A 27,381-nucleotide genomic window follows, 5' to 3' on the forward strand; every position below is an offset into this window, starting at 1 on the left:
ACCATATGTAACACAGCTAGCAGAGCAAACAGTATATGGCGTGAGTTCAACAAATATTTGTCCTCTGGATGAAAGAAGCTGTCCTTAAGACAAGGAGAGTTCATGCCAGCAGTTTCAGGGCAATTCAAGTGTGTTCTCTGCTCACACGGAAGTGTATGGAGTTCTTGGAGTAAAACTAAAGCCCAGGTTTATATACTAATTTCAAGGCAGACTAGCCACAGGACTCATGTGCGATGCATTAAGCTTCTTGGAGCCTCAGTTTACTCAGCTATAAACTGGGGACAAGGGTCAGCTCCATTTTCCTTGCAGACGATAAAGATCACATGAAGGAAGTGCATGGTACCTGGGGGGTGCTATACGAATTTGGGCTAATATTAAGCTTGACTTAATATTAAGTTTGAGTTAGGACTATTGAGGAAATTATCTAAAAATTATTTTAAAAAATCAAAAGAATATAAGAATGAGAGGTAGAGGGAGCACTGATCTGTCAGCCAAGTTTCAGAAGAGACCAGAGGTGGTCTCCTCGCTAAACGTCAACCTCTCTAGCCGTCTCAAGAAACCTGCTATCATCTCATTACCTCAGAGCACACAGAGTACAAGGAAGTGAGAGCTGGCTTAGTGTCGGTGCTTTTATGCCAACCTACCGAGTCTTCCCAGACCATTTTTACCCTGAGTAACCCAAGCAGGTTTGTTTACCTTAAGACTGCGGAACAACCATATGGTTCAGAAATATCTTCTTCCCAGCTGGGACGCCCACCTGAATTCACAAACTTTTATTTGGAAAGTCTGATGGCTGGTGTGGTTTTTTAGAGGGGCTACTTTACGCATTATAGTGATTAACCCTTTTTCAACAGTTCATTAACGGTTTCTGAAAAACATAAAAAAGACATTTCATGGAGGGCAAAGGGTTTAAACATGGCATGCTTCAGGAAGAATGCTTGCCACACGCAAATCAATTCCTGCTACCAGGCTCCATGAGTATGGAATTGATTTAGGGGCTTATTTAGGAACAATGGGGAATTTTTCCACTTTGAAGAAGACCCTGGGTTAACTCAGGGCCTGGGAAAATAAAAGAAAGAAGGGGTTTGCTTCCTAAATGGCTGTTTCTTTTCCGGAAACTTTCTTTCTCTCACTCTCAGGGAGATGAAGCCAGGTCTTTAGCAACTTTGCTTTCCCATACAAATATGCTTCCCTTTAGAACACAACCTAAGACTGTAAGAATTGCCACACTCCCTTAGAATAGTGGTGTATCACCCATCGTAGCTGTGGCTGCTGAAAGCACACTGTTTAAAGAAAAAAACAAAGTTGTCAGTATCCAAAGCATTAAGTGTATGATATCTGTAGTCTTTAAATATGTCTCACAGATCATGAAGAAAAAGCAAACACTCCAGCAAGAAAACGTGCAAAGGACATGAACAGGCAATTCAAAAATGAGATGGAAGTCACAATTATGAAGAAATGTTCCACCTCACTAAAAATCAAAAACAGGCAAACAAAAATAAGATACCATTCTTCAACTTACAAAAATTTGTAGATTAAAGAAATATGATTATGCCCAGCGATGTCAAGGGTGTGGGGGAAAGGCACACTTTAACATGTTAGTAGTGGAATAGTGAATCAACCTTTCTGGTGGATGACTTAGTAAGTGCCCTAAAGATGTTCATATTCCTTTGGTCAAAGTAGTTCCCTTTCTAGGGGTTAATGTTGAGAAAATGAACATACATGCATACAAAAATGAACATGGAAAGATGTTCACTGTAGTACAACAGGGTGGGAAACTATTTCTATAAATATTATAGGCCTGGCAAGCCAATCAGTCTCTGTTGCAACTACTCAACTCAGACACTGTAGGGAAAAACAAGCCATAGACTATAATCAACAGGGCATGGCTGTGTTCCAATAAGACTTTATTTACAAAAATAAGTAGCTAGAGGCTGAATTTGGCCTATGGACTATAGTCTGCCAACCCATACAATAGCATTTATAATAATAATGATAATTTTAAAAAACCAGACTCATCTAACATATAGACATGATAAACTAATTTATTTTATGCAGCTATTACAACTTTTTTCTCTTCAATGACTTACAAAAATGCTTATTGCAAAAATATCAGGATACAAAACTGTAGGTTTAGAGTGATCCCAATTTTTTAAAAGAAAGAATATGTAAGCATGGAAAAAGGATTAGGAAGAAATACATAAGGATTTTAACAGTAATGGTTTGAATTTTTTTTTTTGTACTTCTCAGGATCTGAATTTTCTATAATGTATGTGTGCTTTACTTTTAAAATAGAAAAAAAATATTTTAAATGACAGAACTGGGTTTCTGGTGTGAATATAGTTGCATAAGCCAGCATTCTCCCCCTCTTGCTCGTGAAAATAATCCCAAAAAAGAGAATGAAAGGAAAAAAACTTACCATCTTCCATTTCTAGCAATACCAGACAAACACAACACATTTGTAAGAGGCACAAAAAACAAACAGATTTTCTCTGGAGCTACAGAGGAGGAAGTATAGAGAATGGGAGGGAGAGCCTAGGGCAGCAGATTTCAGAGACCCCAAACAATGCCCTTCTAAAGGGGGATGGGCACTCCCGAGGGGCAAAGGCAAACCCCATCTTCTGCAAGAAGGGTTCACTGATGGGGGTGAGCTGGGAAGCAGCTAGGAGTAGATCCAGTGCCATGGGCCTGAAGTGCATACAATCTGTGGGTCCCTTTTATTAGGTACAAATGTATTTATTTAGAATGCACAAAGAAAGGGTATTAAATGTAAAATTTAAGCTGATAAATTCTACACACACACCACCCAAAATCCAGAAAAATAATGTTTCTAATAATTAACTACAACTATCTGCTTGACCCGCCTCTATAATAACCCCCTCTGTGACACCCCATCTCAAAATTCTTTCCCTGTATTTTGTGGCTGCATAGTCCTTGATCACCTCATCACAGGACAATAATTTTGTTCCTGTGAGCTTTCTGAAGAAATCTCTAGAAGAGGAACAACAGCCAACTAAAAGATGACTGGGGAAACCACATCAAAATGACCCCAGGAGCACTCTCAACAGCTTATCTAACATCTAAAACTGTAACAAATTTGAGTATTGTAAGTTAGAAAAGGAAAAAGAAACTAAAGAAAAGCAGAAGAAAGGAATTAATAAAAATAAGAGAAGTATTAGTTAGCTGGAAAATAAAACATAGTAGAACTAAAAGCTTTTTTTGGAAGGTGGGAGAGACGGTTAATCTGCTAGCTAACTCAATCAGAAAAACAAAACAGAAGAAACAGTAAATATACAAAGTAAGAAATATTATAGGGAAATAACTACAAAATCTAAGCAAACTAAAGGGACCCTAAAAGACTACTTTGCTAAATTCGAAACAAATACATTTGTAAACCTAGATGGATAGGCAATTTTTGAAGAAAATGTAATTTACCTAAACTGATACCAGAAAAAGAGAAAATGTAAACAGACCAATTTTCATGGGAAAAAAAAAATAAGGAAAGTTGACAAAGAGCCTCATCTCCTAAAAAGTACCAGATCCAGCTGGTTGCCTATAGAATTTCCACCATATTTCAAAGAACAGGAAATCCCAATGTAATTTAAACTACTCTGGAACATAAAAAATGGAAGAACACCATATTTTCTGAAGTGTGCAACAACAAAATGTAACAAAGATTTCAAAAATAAAGTCACAGACCATCTCTTATGATTACTCGGGCAAAACCCCTCAACAGAACACCAGATCGTCAAGAGTTTAGCTGAACCGCTTCATGGTATTGTTGCCTTGGTATCCATGTGTTTGGCCAAGCGGCCTGCAGGGATTTTAAACGGACACTAGCCCCTCATGTAAGCAGGTGACCTAGATAGCAGCCTCAGAGTCATAGTTACATAAACGAATGTAAGTTCCCATTAAGACTTCCCCAATAGCCCTTGTCATCAACAGTCTCTCCTGCCTCCCAGTGCCCGTACGCCTTACACGCCTCCTAGATAAGACCATTGTGGGGCTTAACAAACCCGCCGTAGCTTGGGAACCCCTAAGCACTCCACCTATGGACCTTAAAGAAGGCATGCGCCCCAGTCATGCCCCTCACTGTCTGTACTCTGCCTTGACCTCCTCCGGTGGCCCCTCAAGGCAAGCTATGCACTTCCTCCAGGACCTGTGAGTAATAAACGTCTCTGTTTTGATTTCTCTTGTGGTCTGTTATTGAACTGTGGCTCACCATCCAACACACTGTGCTCCGCTTAACAAATGTTAATTTAATGAAGTCATAACACAAACAGAATCCGGGACATTAAAAGAACAAAGCATCCTAACCAGGTGGAGTTTTGCCAGGAAAACAGACAGTTTAATTTTAGGAGACACATTAATATAATTAATCATATGAACAAGTTTAAGTGGAAAAAGCACAATGCAACATCTATTCTTGATAAAAATGTTCAACGGTATAAAAATGCCCCCTTAACACGGTAATAAATCTATTCCTGCCTAAGAGCTTGCACCAAGCTGAAGAGAGAAATCCCAACAGCACCTTCAATTAAGTCAGGAGCAAAACAGAGATACAAAGACTTAACTGTCGTTTAACTCTGTACAGGAAGAACTAGCCTATATAATTAGACAAGAAAAAGAAACTAGGGCTAAAAATATCGATTAGGAGGAGGTAAAATTATCACTATTTGCAGATAATAAGGTTGTATACCTTGAACACCCAAAGACAAAAATAATTGAAAGCTACTGAAATAATAAAAGAATTTAGGAAGATAATAAAGTAGAAAAATTGTAAAGAGTTCAATAACTTTTGTATTTACAAAAAATAACCAGATAGAAGATATAGTGGGGGAAAAGATCCCTCACAACAGCAATAAAAAAGATAAAATAGGGGCGCCTGGGTGGCTTAGTCGGATGAATGTCCGACTCTTGATTTCAGCTCACATCATAATCCCAGGGTTGTGGGATTGAGCCCTGCGTTGGGCTCCGTTTTGGGCATGGAGCCTGCTTAAGATTCTCTGTCTCTCTGTCTCTCTCTGTCTCTCTTTCTCTCTCCTGCCCTTCTCCCACTTGTGCACACTCTCTCTAAAAAAAAATAAAATAAAACAAAATACACAGAAATTAATTTAAGAAACATGATTATAAAAATCTTAAAAATATCACTGAAAGACCCAAAATACCATCTGAGCAAATGGGGAGTCACACCATGTTCTTGGATTGTATGTATTTAACATGATCTTATTGTAAGTATCAGCAGTTTTTCCCCCTTGGAACTAGGCAAAGATCCACATACAAGATACTGTGCCGAGCTTCAGGAAGACTGCAAACGTAAGTCAAATAAGAATTGTTCCATAACATGTTGCATGGGACCTCATACTCTTGCATCATGCTGGACATTGACAATTTCTTGTAATTACAACTATCAAAATATTAAAAACAAATCTATATATGCTGAGATTCAGAAAAGGCCACTGGACTTAGTAACAGAGAGGTTACTGCAGACCTTCAGGAAAGTAATAGTGGGGCTGAAAACTAGCCTTGTAGCCCTTAGCAAAAGCCACTTATTTCAATGCCAAAGGAAAGCAATGGAACTTTTCACCTGGTTACAGGGGTTTCATCTTCCTGCTCCAAACACATATTTAAATAAAGTAAAATAAAATACAGCTACACACACGCACACACACACAATCCCACATAACCAAATTCAGAAGGCATCAGAAGTAAGGAGGAAATATAAAGTCAGAATGTTGTGCTGGCCTAACGCTGAATTCTTACAGCGTTACCAGACCCCAATAAACCCTGCAGGGATGAGATCTGAACTCGGTTTTAATAGAGTCCACTATAGAGACTAGAGTGAACACCCTCTCCAGCTGAAAGGGAGCTGGACTTGAGGGGTTTTCTCAGCATAAAGTTGGAAGCTTTACGAACCGTGGGGAGCTACTCAATTGGTGGTGTCTTCTGAAACTGAGATGTTAACATTAAAACCTCACCGGGGTGCTTGGATGGCTCAGTTGGTTAAGCGTCCAACTTCGGCTCGGGTCATGATTTTAATGGTCTAAGAGTTCGAGCCCTGCATCGGGCTCTGTGCTGACAGCTCAGAGCCTGGAGCCTGCTTCGAATTGTGTCTCTCTCTCTCTGCCCCTCCCGCGCTCATGCTCTCTCTCTCTCTCAAAAATAAACAAACATTAAAAAATTTGAAAAAAAAAAAAAACCCAAAACATTAAAACATCACCAAATGCTGGAGAATCTATAGCCTCCCCTGAAAGTTAACTTCAAAATCTTGAACTCAGGGCTAGTGGGCCTCTCCAGGAAAAGGACTCCCGTTCGACCAGCTCACACTCAAAATTGCAAAGCATGGGAGAAACACCCCACCGTGAATGGGCATCCACACGCACGGCACACACAGGAGCTCACACCCAGGAACTACAGATGAGAGGCCGATCTGAGAGAGGCTTCCAACAACTATTTCTAAAATGTTTATAGAGTTAGAGGAAAGAGTGGTAAAAAACAAAAACCAGAAAGGAAACTTGGCATCGGGGAGGCAGACAACTGGTTCCAATGAAGGTTTCGGTAAGATGTGAGTGATACCTGCATGCCGTAAACCAAAATGGAAAAACAATAAGGAAGTGGGAGAATGAACACTTCTTACGAGCTGTTCATGTACCGGGCACCATCCTAGAATGTAACTTTCTTACAGAACTGCCACGACAACTACCCTAGGGGGCAAAATAATTATCCATATATATATATATATTTTTTTTTTGTTTGTTTGTTTGTTTGTTTGAACGGGGCCTCAGAGTGTTTAACTTACCCAAGCTCACACAACTCAATAGGAACTGGAACCCCAACTCAGGGGTTCCCCTACCTCTTTAGATGGAGGAACTACAGCTGCTGAAGGGGAAAAAAAATGTAAAATTGAGGGCTCAGTATCACCGGGGAGGCAGGAGAGGATTCAAGAACATTGATTGTAAAGGAAGGAGGATACTCCTTTCACTCTGTCTGTGAGAAGGAGAAGTATTTCGAGATGAGCGAGGACGTTCAAGGGCACTGAAGGCTAAGTTATCATGCGATGTGTAACACTAAGAACGTCTCCGAACTGGAATCTTCTCCTATGCACGCAATTATTCCAGCAGGGGAGGGAAAAACTGATCTGACTTCAATTTGTTCAACATGCATTTTCTAAAAAAAGGGTATTTGCCACAAGTAATTACTGTGAAGTGGGAGCTATTCCTGGTTAGAAAGTTTTTAATCATGAAGTGGTATTTGACGATGTAATTATTTCCACGGGCCAAAAAAACGAGCTTGTCACTGAACTATAGTAGTAACTGGGTTTGACCACAGAGAAAAATGGTATGTGTTGCTGATAACACACGGTCACTAAGTTTATGGGAGTAACAGTAAAATATATATTAATGAAGGTTTGCCACTCTGTGAGGGGTATTGTAAAATAACGCTGGAAACAGTTTTATGCTCGATTTTATTCCTAAAGAGGGGTGACCTTGGGCAAGTTGTCTGGGCTGCAGTCTCCCTTCCGCAGAAGGCGGGAGGAGTCCAGGATCTCCAGGCCCTTCTGACTCCAAATTCCACTTTACTCAGGCCTCCTTCTGCCCAGTAAGGCTGGTAACATCAAATGCTCTGGAGGCAACGGTGAGCTCAGTTTTCTCTTAATGGTCTCAAAACATTTTAAAGATGAATTTGCAATAAGTTCCTCTTCTACTACTGAACCACAATAATTTCGAGCCAAAAGTGGTCAATGATGGTGAACTGTAACTCTACCCAGGGAGGAAAATGAATCACTGAAAAATTCCTTAGAGGGTTTCTCGTTCAACCTCCTAAGCTTACGGATAAGGATCTGAGGTCCAGAGATGGAGAGCAGGATTGCCACTGAGGGCGGACCTTGGCCTGGAATCTGTATCTTCCAGGTCCTCATCCAGGGCTCCATACCATGCTGATGAGAGTCAGGTCAGCCGAATCATGGCAGAAGTACATATACAGCTGTTGAGCTAATGAGGCCTAGAAAAATCCATTAATGTTAATGAGGATAGCAGGAGCGGCGGTAGTGGTTACTCATCAGACACCCTTCCTCAGTCCTGCCCTCTCTTCCAAATCTGGAAGCACTAGCTTCTAGAGCAGCTGAAGAGAAAGAGAGAGGAAAAAATGGCATACTGAAGACACGGACTGGCTGAAATGTTTGTTGAGGGCTCTCTGGACTAGTCAGCAATAGTCAGGAGGAGAGCAGAGGACTCTGGTCAAAGGTCTGTGTCTGTGAAGAGGGGAAGCCTTAAATGATTTCAACAAGAATGCCTATTTTTACCAGTAGAAGCTCAACCCTCTGTCTGTAACCCATGACCTCTTTTAAATTAAAATTTTCCTCAATGTCATGGAGGGAGAAACGTCTTACTTCCTCAGTCGTGAATTCCCTGTGGAGCCAAGGAAATGACACCTCCCTTCTCTATGCCTCAGTTGCAAATTGGGGCTAATAAACTCACAGTTCAGTGAACCTCAGGGTTGAGAAGAGGGTTACATATTTGATAAAGGGTATGCTTAAGGGATGAGTAGAAGGAGCAAGAGGAGGACTTTGGTGTTGATGATGTTCCCTTTGACTCCTGATTGGAGCTGGGGTGAAGAGCTCAGCCTTTGGACAAGGCGGATCTGGTTTAAAAGCTGGGTTCTGCACAATCTAGGGCAAACCACATCATCTTTCGGAGTCTTGGTTCCTTCAAATTTAAATTTGGAATAATGATAGTACCTATCTCACTGGAAAAACAATTTGGGAAGAGACCCAAGGCCAGTGTATTCTTCTGATGTTACTCATGGAAACAATAGCATGTGGGGCTTTCTGAAAGCTAATTTAGAAAAGTAGAACCACCGTCCATGGATGTTCTTCATGATTAAACTATGCCAGTGGCGTCAGTAAAATCACTAGACAGAATTTCCCCCAGTGGTCAGAGCTTAGGAATTTTGCAGCTTCCTTCTGGAAATATGGTCTTGCTTCCATCTCAGTTTCAAATGCTGGGCAATCCCAGGTTCAGAGAAAAGCTGTTTGATGGGCCCAATATGAAACAGACACTCTGCTAACACACACTGGAAGAGCCGTTATTGTTTATGGCGCACTTTCTCATTTGTTGCTCACAACCCTAGCAGGTAGGCAGAGTGAATGTTGACTCCATTTCCCCAGAAGAAGACACTGAGGCTGTGCAAGTTCAAGTGAAGCTACTTTCCTAAGTAAATTGCCAACCAATGGAAGGCTCTTCTGATGACACAACACTGCCTCTCCCTCCACCTGACCAAGTTTGAGAATATTACTCTCGCCTAAATCAAATGTCCAGGCAGAAGCCAAATATGCCTAATATGAGTAATCAGTAACATTTTATCCATCACGATACCAACATATCAAATAAGATGCAGACCATAAGTTTACATATATTCACATACATAAAGTATGGGGGAAATTGAAGAAGGAGGTACTCATAAAGTGAGCTATCTCATACCATGGAGCTGGTCTATGGGACTCGAGACCGCAGTCGGCCAAACTCGATCTGTGTATCTCCCCTTTTGGGTCCCTCTGTGTTCCTGGATGGTGCTTTTTTTTTTTTTTTTATTTTTTTTTTATTTTTTTAATTTTTTTAAATTTTTTTTTTTAACGTTTATTTATTTTTGAGACAGAGAGAGACAGAGCATGAACGGGGGGAGGGGCAGAGAGAGAGGGAGACACAGAATCAGAAACAGGCTCCAGGCTCTGAGCCATCAGCCCAGAGCCTGACGCGGGGCTCGAACTCACGGACCGCGAGATCGTGACCTGGCTGAAGTCGGACACTTAACCAACTGCGCCACCCAGGCGCCCCCCTGGATGGTGCTTTTGTGGAGCTGGGCTCGCACTCCTATACTGCTGTCATCACCATGCCAGGAGGGGATGAGAGACTGGTGGAGCAGAGTCTCCCTAACCCCCTCTTCATGTATCAGTGCCACACCCTCCATTCTACAAATTCACTGGCAAGATGCAAGTGCTTATTTCTGTACAGCACTGAGATTTTGAGCTTGTGTGTTATGCAGCATTATTATGACTGTAGTTGACTATACATGAGATAAATGTCGAAAAATAGGGAATTTGATAAATTGCAACACATATGGAGTATCAAAGTCACTATTATTAATGATAATGATCTATACACATATCAACGTGGAAAATAGATTAAGAAAAAAGCAAGTTATAAATATGTATGTATAGTATGAGTCCTTTCTTATAATATATATACATATGTGTGTTTACATGTACAGGAAAGAGCCTGGAGAGAAATACAACAAGTTTCTCAGTGTTTCTCTCTAGGTGGCAAGAATATACATGTTTTCACTTTCTTCTTTATAAACATCTGTATTTTTTATATTAAAGTTTTTTTGTTAATGTTTATTTATTTTTGAGAGAGAGACAGAAAGAGACAGAGCATGAGTGGGGGAGGGTCAGAGGGAGAGAGAGACACAGAATCTGAAACAAGCTCCAGGCTCTGAGCTGTCAGCCCAGAGCCCGACGCGGGGCTCGAACCCACGAACCGTGAGATCATGACCCAAGCCGAAGTCGGAAGCTCAACCGACTGAGCCACCCAGGCGCCCTTATATTAAAGTTTTTTATTGTTTATTTTTGAGAGAGAGAGACAGAGAGAGAGACAGAGTGTGAGCGGGGCAGGGGCAGAGAGACAGGGAGACACAGAATCTGGAGCAGGCTCCAGTTTCGGAGCTGTCAGCACAGAGCCCGACGCGGGGCTCGAACCCACGAACCGTGAGATCATGACCTGAGCCCAAGTTGGATGCTTAACCAACTGAGCCACACAGGCGCCCCTGTATTTTTTTGTACTAAAAAAAAAAAAAGCTTACAGCAATTTTAAGTCAAAATGAAAACAATAAACTGATTTCATTTAGAAAAGCAATGAAAACTTACACAGAATTCTGGTTATAGTTTGCCAGGTATCATTGGCCTTCGATAGGAAAAGAGTTTTCTTCTCCTAAAGAGTTAAGGATATATATTTTAAAAATCTGGCAACTGAAGGCTGAAGTATACTTCAAAACTTAAAGCAAATTCCCATCAACATGCCAAAAACAGACTAGCCTGTTCCCCAAACTTGTCTGTTTCTTGCATCTACTAATGAAAAGTCTTTGTTTCAGACTTTGAGAAGCATATTTGTAAATTAGCCCTCATACAGTTTCCCAAAGGTAAAGTTAACCTTCTCTCCCACCTTTAACTCTTGATGATATATCCTTGATTTTCTCATAAAATCCCCAATCCAGACCCAACGATTAAGAAAGTGCAGACTCTAATGAAAATAATTTCATTAGTGTCAGGGAAAGAGAAAGCTTATCCAATTAAAAGGACTAAAGTTTGGTATTAGAAACAGAAGCTATGAACATGATCGATAACATGGACAAATGGGACACAGAGGATGGTCTTTAAGTCTACTGGGAATCTCTGTGAAATATGTCTGCCTAATACCTCATTCAGGTAGAGGGGGGAGTCACTGAAAACATTTGACCAAAAAAAAAAAAAACCCACCCAACTCTGCCAGTGATCAGCTAGCATTTACAGATCCCAGACGTGGCTTGCAAAAAACGCTCTGCCTAATTTTCCTGCAGGTGTTTCTGTTCCCCTAGACTGCCATTGCACTATCAGGGGCCCACTGCTCTCTGGTGTTGAGGATTATGGTTGTTTTAGTCACAAGACACGAAGCAGGCCTGTGGTTTCAGGAAATATTAAAGACCTGTTCGCTTGCAGAAAAATGACAGAAACTTTCATCTCTGTTAACCAGCAAGTAGTCCCTTTCTCTAATGGCCTATTAGGAGAGCACAGGGAGGAACAGGTCCTCAGAACACTGTGCCACACAGCCCGGTGCCTGGAAGAAGGCCCATATGGTTCTTATACCTGGTGATCGCTGATGTGGTTGCCAGGGACCTCCCATTATCAGAAAACGGTCCCCGACAGCTTTGTGTTACATGTTACATAATTATGGTGAGTGTGTGTGTGTTTGAAGCCACATTAAAAGTGACTTAAATTTTGGTTGCTACCTACAACTCAAATTGTCTCTAGCTGAAATTCACGATCCAAATCTCTCTTCACAGTGCTTCATTATTTTATAACAGGTTTCTGAAAGTGCTGTTACTTTGATGTTGTTACTGTTATATATTATCCTTTGTAAAAATCTATCAAATCAGGGGGCGCCTGGGTGGCGCAGTCGGTTAAGCGTCCGACTTCAGCCAGGTCACGATCTCGCGGTCCGTTGTTCGAGCCCCGCGTCGGGCTCTGGGCTGTGGAGCCTGTTTCCGATTCTGTGTCTCCCTCTCTCTCTGCCCCTCATGTTCATGCTCTGTCTCTCTCTGTCCCACAAATAAACGTTGAAAAAAAAATTAAAAAAAAAATCTATCAAATCATGTTCTCTACTAAAAGTTGCATCTTTCTACTTAACAAATATATCTCTACAGATACCATGTATGTGGGTTCATTTATAAAAATATGAGAATGGTGGGTAAGACTTTTAATACTTTATATCCCATCTTTTAAAAAATGTTTATTTTTGAGGGGGGGAGGGGCAGCGAGAGAGGGAGACCGAATCCCACGTAGGCTCCACACACAGGGCAGAGCCCGATGTGGGCCCCAAACTCATGAACCGTGAGATCACGACCTGAGCTGAAACCGAGAGTTGGACGCCTAACCGACTAAGCCACCCAGACACCCCTATTTTGTATCCCATCTTAAAGGAGGCTTAAATGGATATACATAGTAATACAAAATGATATAAGTTAAAATACATAGATGAAGACACAACGAAGCCAGGAGTGGAGTTAACATACGACACCTATTGTGGCACCTTCTCATGTGCTTGCTACAGGTACCCAGCTTTCTGCTGTGAGCAGTGATGTGACTCTCGGGGTTCACAGGACCAGGGGAGCAGAGGACCGGAGGAAGCCGCTTGCTTAGGACAAAGACGGCTACTTCTACTCAGCTAAACCTGAGGGAAACTTCTCCCTGGGTCTTCATTAAGGGGCTGCTGTGGAATGCAACGAGCACATCTTCAAGGAAAACGTTGCACAAAAGCAGCCGGCAGTGTCCTGGGGCTGAGTCTTAACAATAAGACTGAGAGCATCAGCCCTGCTCCTTAGGGACCAGAACAATTTGATCAGGGCATACAGTTCTGCTGCATCTCGGCACCCCATCCGGGGACGGATGGATCCGGGAGCAAGCAGAATGACTGTGTGTAACTTTTTTAAAAGCTGCAGAAGGCCGTCTTGCAATGAAGACTTAGCTGGGAGTGGGAAGCACAGGAAGAGGAGTAGGTGTGGTACAGCGGACGATGGGGGCAGCTTTAGGGATGCTGCCAGGGGGATGTGCAGCGGGAGACGCAGGGTAGGAGACTGGGACGGAGATCTGGGCTGGTCATGAAGACCAGAACCACCAGCAGGAAGGGCAGGTTGAAACAATGGGAGAAGAGCCAACCCGGCTGAGGGAGTGACAACAGAAGGGGCTGAGGACCCGCAGATGAGACAGCTGCTCAAGAAGAAAAGGAAGCAGCAGATTTTCTTCCTTTTTCCATAACACGCAGAGTGAGGCTCCCAATGTGGCCTCCACACCCCTAGTCGCGCCCCCGCACCTTTCAAGTGTCTCTTGCTATCCGCCCGTCCTTTTATCCTCTGGGTACAAGCGCTGCCTTCAGTGTGGGGAAAATGAATTCAAGACCCGGGGCCTGCAGGACAGCACGTCCGCTTCCTCCACCTCTGGGCTCCTCTGGGCAACTTCTAAACGCCATTTTCCACACATATGCTCACAGCCTTACCATCTGCCCGCTCATGTTCTTCAACTCCACGTGACACACAAGAATGGGTCACGTTTGACGGGGGCCAGGCGGGTCCCCCTCTTAGGCAGCCGGCTCCGGCTGGCTCCCGGCGGGTCCGAAGCTGCTTCTCCATGCCGTGATGTCATGGTTCTGGGTTTTGCCATGTTCCTTTGTCAACCAGGATCTGCACTACACATGAGTTGTGTGTTCACCTTGGGGGGGGGGGGGCGGGGGGATGAATTTGCATACATATTCTCGGGCTGAGGGTGGTTTATGCAGACAAGAGTGGGCATGGCCAAGTTCCCCAGAAACCCGAGTTTAGATACTGCTGGAAGTGAGGGGCTCTACCCCTACCCCAAATGGGAGGATGCCACTGGGAGTTCACTCAAGCTCATCCTGAAGAAAAGAAGGATCAGAGAGCTTGCTAATGGTTTTCGTTAGGACTAAGACCATCCTAAAGAAAAGAAGAATTCGATGCCTGGGGGGACGGATCTGGCAGTTGGTGCTTTCAAGAACGACTGCTCAGCAGGTTTGGCAATATCATACTATAAGCTCCCTTCTAGAGGTGCCAGAGGAGAGTAGTGCTGGGTCCTGGGTACCGTCTTGAACTGGGGGCTGCCCTGAAGACAAGCAGGGCCTTCTGGAACAACTGCCAGGCAGGGACACTGGAAGCCGTTTGAGAGGAGCCAAGGGCAGATGAGTATGAGGAACGGACAGAAGGTGGGGCAAACAGCAGTGTGAGCTACCACCTGTGGAACGGCCATGATGTGCCCAGCCCTGTGCTAGGCATTGCACATGCGTGTGTTACCTGATTTGGTCATCGTAAAATACCATGCTCCAATCTCCATCTTATAGATGAAGAAACTGAGGATCCAGATGATGAAGAAACTTGCCCAAGGTCTCAATTACGAAATGGTTGAGTGGGGATTTGAATCCCAAACCCCCTGCTTAGCCCTTTCTTTATGCTTATTCTCTAACCCCTTGTTATTCAGGACCAGCACAGAGCAGTGTCAGCAGGGAGCTTGGGAAAAATGCACGCCAGACCTCTCAAATCAGAATATACATTTCAGGTGATCTGTGTGTGCCCAAGTCTGAGAAGGGTGACCCCTAACATTGCAGACACTGCAATGTCTGGTTAGTTCAGTGTCATGGGAATGGTAACACAATGTGGAATAATCAGAGACCAGTTTAGAAAACAGCAAATTGGGACAATGTCTTTGGGGGAACAATTTGGCAGTATCTATTGAAAATTTATTTATATTCAATGATTATTTATTTTTGAGAGAGAGAAAAAATGTGAGCAGGTGAGGGGCAGAGAGAGGGAGACACAGAATCCGAAGCAGGCTCCAGGCTCTGAGCTGTCAGCACCGAGCCCGATGCGGGCCTTGAACTCACAAACCGCGAGATCATGACCTGAGCTGTGATGCTTAACCGACTGAGCCCCCCAGTCGCCCCAGGCAGTATCTACTGAAATTTAAAATGTACATTCCCTTTAACCTAGAAATGTTACTTCAAGGAATTTATTCTACTTGTAAACTGTCACATATGTGCAGAGAGAAACAAAGATCACAATTGTGTAGAATAGCAGACCTAAATGTGTATCAACAGGTGCATCAGGGAGGCTCCCAAGAGGGAAAAAAATGGCATATTCAGATTATGACAATCTGAGAAGGGCTTAATAAAGGGATTATTAGCAAAGCTGTGTGTAAAGCAGAAGAGGAAAGCATAGTGCAATGGTTCTCAAACTTAACGTGTGCATCAGAAGCACCTGGAGGGCTTGTCCAGATGCTGGACCCCATCCACAGAGTATCTGAGTCAGTAGGTCTGAGGGGCCTAGAAACCTGCATTTCTAAGTTTCCAGGTCCAACAGCCATAGTCTAGGAATCACTTTCACAGGGAAGTAACCTAGGACTAGTAAGAATGAAGGAGAAGCTTCCAGACCCAATGGGACATGGCGAGAGACAAACTGCTGGAACCCAGAAAGAGATGGTCATGAAGAGAAAGCACCCAAGATGGCCTGTATGGAGCAAGACAAGGGGATAAATATCCAACCTCACTCTCCTCCCTCCTTTCTGTCTCATGTTGGCCTTCCCAAGGCTGAACCCAACAAGATACCAGAAGGAAAGGAGGCCTGATGATGCATTATGCATTCCATATAGGGCCTCCTGTAAGCAGACAGAGGACGGAAAGGGTGGCTGAGGGGTCTGGAGGGGCAACAGGAAAATATCTGGCATGAGAGCAGACCGGTTGCATGAAGTCACGCAGAGCTCTGCAGTCATGAGCAAGAACAAAGCAGCAAAGGCTGAACGATGAACACTCTGCTGCTGCCATTTACGTCTGAATAATGCAGAATATCCCTGCCAGGGCACAAGAGGCTACGAACAGTGGGTGCCTTGGCCTCTGGGGCCCTGGGATTCTGGGAGTGGGCAACGCAACGGAGGAGGTCAGAGGGGCCAGTTGGTGGGCCTGACCAGAGAACCACGTGGGGAGGAGCTGTCAGCATCCAGAGACTATCCAGCAAGGTCCGGCACCAATGGGACCCGGGAGGGGACCCCAGGCCACCACTGCACACCCTCATGTGAACCGTACTGAGGGACCTCATCGGGGTGGGTCTCAGCCTGGATATACATTCGAACTACCAGGGAGGCTTTGAAAACCGCCGCACAGGCCCTGCGGTAGACGTTCCAATTGACCTGGCCTGCGGTAGGGCTGGGCTGGTAAGTAGGAATGTCCCAGGTGACTGTGCCCTGTGCTGAGTGGTCACTTTCTGCTGACAGCCTTCCCTTGGTGGCAGCCAGCATGACTCTCTGTGTTGTGGTGGCATCCACAGAGGCTTTGCTGGCCCCATTCGAGCCACTCCAGGATTCACCGTCCTTTACTTTCAGTAGTCCCCCAAAACAGAGGGCAGGGTCCTTGTCACCCCATCTCCTGCCCCCCAGGAGTAGGGGCAATGGGAAGAGGGTGCTGCCTACCTCTCTTCTCTGTGTAAGGGTTGGGGGCACAGTGGGGAGATCACCTTCGCTACGGTGGGATGAGGCACGAGTACTGAGGCTGTTACTGTAATTAGAGAGAATAGTTACTATATTTAGAGAGAATAGTAATTTACCAGCAAATCACCTTGTGGATCTGAAGACCCGGAAACAATGAACACCTCTGAGTAATCCAGAGTCGCGGCTGGGGTGTGGCCTGGAGAAAAGGTTGTGACTCTTAAAACAATACTGAATGGAGTGAACACGGAGATTCACAGATTTAAGATTCACAAAGCTGAATATGCTCAATAAAAATTGTGAAAAACTTTAGAAAACCGAAACCTCCCTAAAAATGTACTGTTTAAAACATCCCTCACCAGGAACAGCGTCTGTAACCAGTTGGCCTGCACAACCCAGGTATTCTCCCCACTAGAGCTACATAAAACAACTCCCACTGCCTCCTCCGCTGTTTCAGAGGTTACACTTCCTCCCAGTGCTGTTTTTCTAAATTTAGAATGTGAAGTTGACCACTCACAGAGCTTTAGTTAGGGTGACATGTGTTTTATGAGAATAACATACAGTCAACCTCCTGCAAAATCAGCCTTTCTTAAAGTCAAGATTCCTGTTTCCAAGCAGGTCAGCAAACAGGACTTCCAACGATGCATTGAGAGAGGGTTGCTTCTGGAACATTCATCCTGGAATGAAGGAAAATTCCTCAGGGAGACCATCCTAGTTTGTCGGCGGTGGAACTCTGCCTGTTAGGGTAGCCAAGCCTCTGTCTGCTAAGAAAAGCAAAGAAACCTTCAAGTGGGGGAAGTTCTAACTGGGAACTGTGAGCGAGAGCAGAAGTTAAGGCTTACAAGAACAGTCCGAGCCGTGCTGGAAAGGATCTGGGTCAGACGAATCTTTCACAGACCCTCACGATAATTACTCTTGAATGGATCACCTCCCACCAGCGGTGATGGTGATAATCAGTGGCAAACAAGAGAGGAGTTTTGAATGAAGTGCATGCTGAACACTTTACTGTGCTGAATCCAAAGCATGAGATCTTTACAACAGTCCTGTAACATGGATACTACCGTTATCTCCATGTTACAGAGAAGCCACATGGTTACCGGTTACATGGTTGGACGGTGGCTAAACTGGGGTTCAAACCCACTGTGTTTGACTCCAGAGCCCAGGCTCCCAACTACCACATGGCTGGCTTCTTGTAGCCAATGTTATTGAGCACTATGGATGATCTGACTCGAATCTTCATGACAACACTACAAGGAAGGTTTTATTGCCCTCATTTTATAGACGAGGACAATGAGAAAATAAGTGGTTTGGGGGACTTGCCCAAGGTGACATCCTTAGGTGTGTGGCTAAGCCAGTGTTTAAACCAAGGCACATCTCCTGACCTTTAGACCAAACTTCTCCCTTCGTGTTGCAAAAGACAAATATCTGACTGAGGTCAGACAAAGGTGGGGCAAGGGCCAAGGGCAACGGCAAGGTCAAAACGAGGAGTGGAAAGTGATGGGCTAGAAGGCCTCAGAGGAGCACACTGTGTCACTTGAGACCGGTAGGTTACTTCGGGGCTGGCCGGGTGAGCAGGAGCGGCCACTCGTGAGATAAGAGTGGGACGTATGCCCTGCTCTCAGGAAGTGAAACAGAAAGGATTAAGCACGTTTACCATCTCAGAGGGGTCGGGACATCCTGGGGACTCTGTTCCCCACCACTTCCTCCATGGATCTGATTTTTGGATACTTTTACCTGCTTGTCCTAGTGTTTAGTTCTGAACCTCCCCGCTGAGAGAGCCAGTAAGCTCATGCTCAGGGGCAGCTGGTACGGGGAGTGGGAGCCGGGATGAGCCATAGGGAAGTGGCCAGAGAAGGATGCAGAGGTGGAGAGGGGAGGAGGGCAACAAAGACTGGGGCGCATAGCACAGGAAGGCAAGGGACTGCTTTGGATGTTAAGGTCCCAGGGCTTATTCCCAAACTGGCAAGTTCTTTCTGGTTTTGCCCATAATGTGTTCTTCAGTTAGCCAAAAAAGCTCCAAAATAAATAACAAAATAAACAGCCTGATGACTTTAAGAACACGCTCAAACTTCTGAACTGTATAAACAGTTTAAAAGTCCTGACTTAGTAGCTTTGCGACCTTGACCAAGTGACTAAATCTCTGTGACTTGGTTTCCTCATCTATGAAATGGGCATAATACTAGTCCCTCCCTAATAAGGTTATTATGAAAACTCAGTGAGTCAGCACATATAACATACTTAGACTAGTACCTGGCCCTCTGTCACATGGATATTAGCAATTGTTGTTGCCTTCTAGCTGTGATCATTGACTAAGTTTTAAAATATATTTACATCGAGCTTACTGGAGCGCAGCATTCACAAGGCTCTAAGCAGTCAACTTCTAGGAAAGAAATCAGCATGTTCAGTTTTACTGCTGATTCTGGCTGGGGAGCGGATAGAACGCTAACGAAAGACCAGATCCCATTCCACGAATTTTAAATGCAAATCATCCTAAATCAAAGCTCTGGGTTTTGATAAATTAGCAGTAATTACAACACACTTCTAGAAGAAAAAAAGTTTAGTTTTGCCCCCAAACGACTTTAAAGACAACAGTGTCTTTAAGTCTGGGGACCTCTTACGTTTATTGCCTGAACATGGGAGGATGTTTTGTGCCTTTACACATTTGTGCCAATTGGTTTCTCTGCCCCTAAGGCGTGCATCTCTACCTCCACAGGCCTCATAAACTCCTAATCATACATCAAAAGGCAGCCCAGGCATCTCCTCCGTGCTACTCCCACACTGTGTGTAGATTCACACTATATACTTTTCTCCATGATGTAATGGCTTATGGTTAGCTTCCCTCATGAGATTTTGAGCTGTGAGGACAAAGACCGGGTTCCAATTATCTTTGTGTCCCCATCACTTAGCATAGGGTGTTCATCCATCTGTTCCTTAACAAGAATGCATGGAAAGCCTGCTGTATGTCAGGCACCACGTGGAACTCTGAGGAAGGACACAGCAGTGAGCAAGACCAGGGCAGTGAGGGACACCAGGGTAGAGATAACCAGGTTATGAATTTACTACCTTCCTCCCCAAACAGGGCAGCCTTCCAGAGATATATTAAGATGACCTTGGGAACAGAAGCCAAGCAGGAAGGAACAGGATGAAACAAAGTCTCATATCGAGGACAATAAAACTGCTCTTTCACTCTCAGATTTCTTTAATGTGAGCCAGAAACAGACTCCTTTATTTTTATTTGTATTTATTTAAAAAAAAATTTTATGTTTTTTAATTTTAAGAGAGACACAAAATGTGAATGGGGGCGGGGGGCGCAGAGAGAGGGAGACACAGAATCCGAAGCAGGCTCCAGGCTCTGAGCTGTCAGCACAGAGCCCGACGTGGGGCTCGAACCTACGGATGCTTAACCAACCGAGCCACCCAGGCATCCCAGAAACAGACTCCTTCAGATCACTACAATTATTATTTTTTTTCTAGGAGAGTTGAATTTAATGTAATGGGGAATAGGAAAAAGGGAGTGGAATAAAGGTTGAGCCCTGCTACTGGACCTATGGTCAATCCCGTTACAATCACCTCCCCCGATCATCCTCGTCTCCAGTAAAGTTAGTCGATTCCTGAAACCTAAACACAAGCCACGTGGATTTCTGTGGAAACCGGATTTGCGGGCTCGACTAAAGAGCCCAGAAACCAAGGCAGCACATGAGGATGTGGAAGTGAAGAGGCTGAAGCATGAGAAACAAGGCCCTGGAAGTCTCAGGAGATCATGGGAAATGCTCTGGTGTTTCCAGGCCTTTCCATTTGAATTTCAAAAGATTTCCGGGTGGGGGGTGGGTAATTTGGGGCTCTGGATTATGAATGTGAGGGCAATACCTGGGAGGGAACACCCAATTAAAGGTCTGGAGAAGGAAAGCTGTTTTAGTTGAACCCATAGGACCTCGAGGCTCTAGGGCCAGAGAGAGGGAGCTAGAGCTCTTTGTCCGGTCTGGCATAGCTGACAGGGAGCTGGGCGGGGCCGGGGGGCAGGGCTGAGAGATCAGCAGAGGCCAGGTCACAACAGGTCTCAGAGACTTAAGAGGAGGATACTTCATCTTAATGGCAAGGAGGATGGAGTCCCCGCAGGTTTAGCCTGAGGAGTCTGAGATCGGCGCTGCCTTCTGGAAAGACAGCCCAGGCTGCAGCACAGAAAGCAGCTCAGGGACGAGGCAGCACGAAGCAGGGGAGTCCGTTTCCAAGCCGCTGCGACAATCTAAGCCAGAGGTAGGGCTGGCTTCTCCCAGGGGACAAGAAGAGCAGCATTTGAGAGAGCCCCAGAGAGCGGGACAAACACAGAGTGAGGAAGCCCAAGGAAACTCAAAGGAGAGTGGACCTGGAGGTTTCTGCCTCAGGGTCAGAGAAGGGAGGTCTGACAGGGAAGGGACATGACCTTTTTGACCTCTGAGGGCCTTGAGCTGGAGGGCTCAGGGGGCTGGTGGGCAGAGAGGGTCTGACCCGGTTTCCCCTGGTCCAGCTTCTCCTTTCCAGGCCTCTATTCCCCACATCTAAGTAGGAGAGGGGAAGAAGAAGAGGAAGAGGAAGAAGAAATATCCTTAGACTTCTCAAGCCAGGGTAGGCCAGATCCTTCTCCCCTGCCATCAATTTCAGCCTGGGCCCTGCTTTCTGGACGGACCAGTCCCTCTATTGTCGCAGGAAGCTTCAGCACCTCCCCCCACAACCCCCTGAAAGGAACTGCTAACAGACACTGTGGACAGGCATTCTCTTATTTGCCACTATTGTAAAACTCATGTAAAGTGACCAGCATTCTTTCCAGTTCCCTTCCCATTCCGGCTGATACCATACGCTTCACAAATAAGCGAGCAACAGAACAAATTTTGGGAAACTACCCATTAGATTCAGCTTCTCCCAACAGGGGAGGCGCAGCCTGACAATGTAACTGATGAAGTTTGGTTTATAGGTAGGTAACTTGGGTCGCCGGGATAAAAAGCCTGTGCAAATACAAATCTTCATCTTAAATGCACATCACCCAGATTTGAAATAATGAGCCCTCTTTCCTTTGGGTTCATTAAGCCCGAAGCCAAGGAGGGAAGCCAGGGAGAAAATAAAACATAAATCTATCATTTAGCTTTATAATGTAGAAAGGACTTGAAACTCCCCAAAAGGTAGCAGGAACTGCTTTTAAATCCTGCCTTTTTTCTGCCCCTGTCTACCCCTCACAGCCACCTTAATTAACTGCAGCACAAGTGTCAAACTATGGAACCACAGCCAAAATGCAGTAGGAGCCTGAACCGCAGAGTTCAAAGAGGGCTCATTTGTTTATAACTGTTAGGTAATGATGAGCAGTCACACCGAACATCCTGTGAGAGATCCCACTTCAATTAATAAAAGCCTTGTTTTCTTCAAAGTGAAATGCAAGAAAAGATTAGTACGTTTGAAACTGTGTCTGAACAGGCTCATTTAGTAACGGATAGCGGTGGCTAAAAGCTCAGATTGCCGAGGGTTTAGTGGGCAGAGCCGGGGGCTTGAGTTCTATGATGAGTCACTCATCCACCAGGAAAACCTAACTCGGGTAAGGCCACACACAAGTACAAATTTTACTCGATCCAGAAAGTTTTAAATGTTCATTTTCACTAGGGGACTTGAACTGACATCAAAAATGCGTACGTTCACTTGCCTAAACAGGGAATCAAGGATTTAAGGAAAGAGGTCAGGTTTTCATCTCTTACTTCAGTTTAAGGTTATAGGTTTGGAAGGCCATGGAACTGATAGGAAACTGGTAGGTGGCTACCTACGTGGGGCTTATGAACGAGGATTCCGTGAATTCTTGGGTAGAAACAGTATATATCTTACTCCTAGAACGCAGAGAGTAAGCTCCTTGACATCAGCCTTGGTAATGATTTTTTGGATTTGACACCAAGAGTAAAGGGAAAGAGAAAGAAAGAAAGAAAGAAAGAAAGAAAGAAAGAAAGAAAGAAAGAAAGAAAGAAAAGAAGGAAGTAAAAGGAAAGAAAAAAGAAGAGAAAAGAAAAGAAAAATGAAACAGCTGGGACCACACCAAACTAAAAAGCTTTTGCACAGCAAAGGAACCATCAACACAATGAAAAGGCAACCTACGGAATGGGAGAAAATCGTGTCCAAAGCATCCATCTGATAAGTGGTTAATAGCCAAAATATATAAAGAACTCATACAACTCGATAGCACATAAACAATCAGATTAAAAAATGAGCAGAGATTAGAGCACCTGGGTGGCTCAGTTGGTTGAGTGTCCGACTTCAGCTCAGGTCATGATCTCTTAGTTCCTAAGTTCTAGCCCTGCATCGGGCTCTGGGCTGACAGCTTGGAGCCTGGAGCCTGCTTTGGATTCTGTGTCTCCCCCTCTCTCTCTGCCCACCCCCTCTCAAAAATAAATAAACATTAAAAAAAAATGAGCAGAGACATTTTTCCAAAGAAGACATACAAATGGCCAATAAGAATGTGAAACGATACTCAACATCGCTCATGATCAGGTGAAATGCAAATCAAAACCACAATAAGATATCACATCACACCTGTCAGAATGGCTGTCATCAAAAAGACAAGAGATAACAAGTGCTGGTGAGAACGTGGAGAAAAGGGAACCCTCATGCACTGTTGGTGGGAATTAGTAAATTGGCAAAGCCACTATGGAAAACAGCATGGAAGTTCCTCAAAAAATTAAAAATAGAACTACCATAAGATCCAGCAATTCCACTGCTAGGCGTGTATCCAAAGGAAACAAAATCAGTATCTCAAAGAGGTATTTATAATTTCATGTCCGTGGCAGCATGATTTACAATAGCTAAGAGGTGGAAACAACCTAAGTGTGCATGGATGGATAAGTGGCTAAAGAAAACTTTGATGTGTACACACACACACAGGAATATTACTCAGTCATAAAAAAGAAGGAAATCTTGCCATCTGTGACAACATGGATGGTATCTGAGGGCATTATGCTAAGTGAAATAAGCCAGACAAAGAAAAACAAATACTACATGCTCTCACTTGTATGTGGAACCTAAAAACAAACAAACAAACAAAAAACAAAAACACTGAAGTCACAGAAACAGAGAACAGATTGGTAGTTAACAGAGGCAGGGGGTGGAGGATGGGAGAAATGGGTAAAGGTGGTCAAAGCTACAAACTTCCAGTTACGAGATTAATAAGTTCTGGGGATGTAATATCTCAAAGTTGCTAAGAGAACAGATCTTATCACAAGGAATAAAGTTTTAGCTACATGAGATGACGGATATTAGCTAAATTTACGGTGATAATCATTTAATAATATACACATATATCAAATCATTATGTTACATACCTTAAACTAATGCAATGTCTACCTCCATAGAGCTGGGAAAAACAAAACAAAACTCAAAAAATAAAACAAAAAGAAAAAGAAAAAGAAAAAGAAATAGTGTATGTCTCCCCAAGTGGGGAAAATATGGCAGAGGAATTTCTGATCTAGAGAGTTTTAAGCTTCAGCTTTAGAGCGGAAAACGTTCAGATGAGATTATGAGACTGTCCTAGAAGACAATGAATGTGTCCCAGGAAAAAGTACCAAAGCTCTGTATTTTCCATAAAGAAATGAGGGCAAGTTGATTGAGTATGCTGTTTATAACTGAAAGGGCTGGCAAATTAAGAGACACTGGGGTAACCTAGTTACCTTGCACTGTGACCCTTGATAGTGAGTACCTTTTCACAGGGATCACCAAGAATGATGGTTGGGACTCATAACCACAAATTAGAAAAAGAAAATGTGCAAGTCAGGGCATGAAACCAAAAAGAATGAAGAGATCACAGGTCCTGGTACATAAGGCTGGAAGACTCGGATGGGGGAACTGGCATGAGTTTGCAAGAATTCCTAAGGCAGAGAGAGCACAACTGACGAGCATGGCTTATTATGGATCCACGTCTGGGTAGTTTGGGTAGTTGCGCAGGTGCATTAAAAAGTACCGATGTGGCAAATTTGTGTACAGGAACTTACACTAGGTACTCAAATATTTGGTGATCTGAATTTTGAAAATCCACGAACCTAAGGATCGAAGCGCCTGTTTGTAGAGAACAGACAAATGAGGTTAAAAGGGGAGGGTGTGACGAACCCAGGATAGCTAGAAGAGCAGTCGGTTGAAGTTAAGAAGACTGGATTCTGAACAGGTTTGTAATACTTGGTCTCCAGGTCTTAAAGGGTCAGGATGAGAGGTCAGTCAATAGATATATCTTCAGGAACCTGGCAATCCCGTAGAAGGATGCAGTTGTTTGGTGACTGGGGAGAGCAAGCTGAGGACAGAACGGTTCCCATCTTGCCCGATTCCATTTCTTCCTGTGGAGCAAGAAGCAGGTCACTATAACTGACAACTGTGAATGTCGGAGACCCAGAATGTATTGATTAATCAAGGCATTTGGCAAAGTCTCTCAGGAAATTCTTGTGGACAAGATGGAGAAATGCAGACCAGATGACAGTATAATTTGGGCGACTCATAGTTGGCTGAAAACCTATTCTCAAAGAGTGCTGATGGAAGGGGGCAGGGAGGTGCTAGTGACCTGCCAAATAGCTCTGTCACTGGTCCTATCCTACTCCTCATTACTGTGAGTGACTTGGATACAAAGATAGAGGGAACGCTGCAGACGACACAAAGCTTTGAGAAAGAACTAATACAATGAAATCAAGATTTAAGAGCTAGCAAATATCAAAATGACTCCAATGGACTGGAACAATGAGCTGGACCAACGAGATGGAATTGGATAGAGATAAATGTGAAGTCTTTCATTTGAGTTCAAAAAATCAATTACATGAAGACAGGGTTGGGAAGGTCTGAACTGAGAATAGTTCCCCTCAATGAAAACTGATAATCTTAGCTGATCACAGCCAAAAATAATCCAATAGTTTGACATGGCTATAAAAACAGCTAATATAATCTTTGGTTACATCAATAGAAACAGAACATCCAAATTAATTGGAAGAAACAGTCCCACTCAACTCTGTCCCATTCAGACATCTGGACTGGCACAGTGCCTTGCCCCTAGACAGCATTCAACAAATACTTGTCACACAAATGAATGGATACCACATTTTCAAATGGACCTTGAAACTAAGATGGTAAGGGATCTGGAGACTGTTCTCAGAAGAGAATGCTGAACAAACAGGGAAATGTTTAACCTGGAAGAGACCAAGGAGACCCACATGAGAGCGGTTTTCAACTATCTGAAGGAATTTCACATTTGGTTGTGCTCCAGAGGGGGGAAAAATGGAAGGTCAATGGTTAGAAGATACACAGAGATAAAACTTGGCTCGAGTAGAAAATGAGACCTCTTGGACAATCAAATGTAGAGGCAGTAAGCTCTCTCTCATTGCTGATATTAAAGCAGAAGTAGGCTGAGTCATCTATCACATCCTTAGTATTTCAGCATGTATACCTGTACACGATGCAAGCTAGGTCTGGAAGGTCTCTCAGATCTCTTCCGACGACAAGGATGTAGGAGATCTGATCCTCCAGTGCTGCTGGTCTTGTTTCATTAGCTCCAAATGAGTTTCCAACTCATTGGAGTTGGCTTGCCAACACCCATAGCTTGGTGCCAGGCAATCTTGGCTGTGGATTTCAAAGCAGCAGCTGACAAAAGAACCTGGCCTGCGCTGGAAGATGGCAATCCATGAAATGGTAACTTTATGAAAGGAGGTTCAGTTTTGATTTGTTTGTTTAACTTTCCTCAGTGCAAACACTAGAGAAGAAAAGGAAATTGACAGTGCCCATATGGCTTCATCATGGTGGAAGAAAATCTTGCTTGGAAATTGTGATCAAAAGTGGACTCTAACCTTGACTTTTCTGGACCGTATTTTTGTTTCCTAACAAACATCAAATGAGATGTTTGGAAGTGAATACCTCTTTTAACAGGACTACATATGATACTGATACTCTTAGATGTATTTAATACTGATGGAACCTACAGATCCCAAGAGTGCCTTTTCGTTCTTTATTTGAAATGGCACTATAGGAATTTTCCTCTCAAGGGGACTGGAAGTCCTGAAAGGCTGTAGAGAATGTGGTAGCCTACCTCTAAGATGCCCCCGCAATAATCCTGGCCTACGGGTATTCATGCCTTTCTACAGTTCCCTCACACACGGAATAAGGCTAACCTGTGTAACCAATAAGATGGTGGAAATGTTGAGGTGTGGCTTCCGAGGCTGGGTTGTAAAATGCATTAGGGCTTCTACTTTGTGCTTTCTTGGATCATTCGGGAAAGCCAGCTGCCATACTGTAAAGACCTATAGAGGGCCTACAGAGGCCCATTCAGTGAGGAACTGAGGCCTCCTGCCAACGGCCATTACTAACTTAACTAGTCATGTGAGTGAGCCATCTTGGAAGCAGATCTTCTAGTCCCAGTCAAGCCCTTAGAGGACAGCAGAGCCAGCTAACATCCTGTCACCTAATGAGAGGCCCTGAGTCCGAAGCACCCGCTTACGCTGCTCCTGAATTCCTGGACCACAGAAACTTTGTGGGATAATAAATTTTATTATTGTTTTTCAGTCACTGAGTTTTGAAGTAATTTGTTACACAGCGAGAGATAACTAACACAGGGAAGTTAGCAC

The sequence above is a fragment of the Lynx rufus genome, unplaced genomic scaffold, assembly GCF_022079265.1.
Source record: "Lynx rufus isolate CCGP_SWC_20201006 ecotype Redwood Valley unplaced genomic scaffold, mLynRuf1.p SCAF_13, whole genome shotgun sequence".
NCBI classification, from domain to species: Eukaryota; Metazoa; Chordata; class Mammalia; order Carnivora; family Felidae; genus Lynx; species Lynx rufus.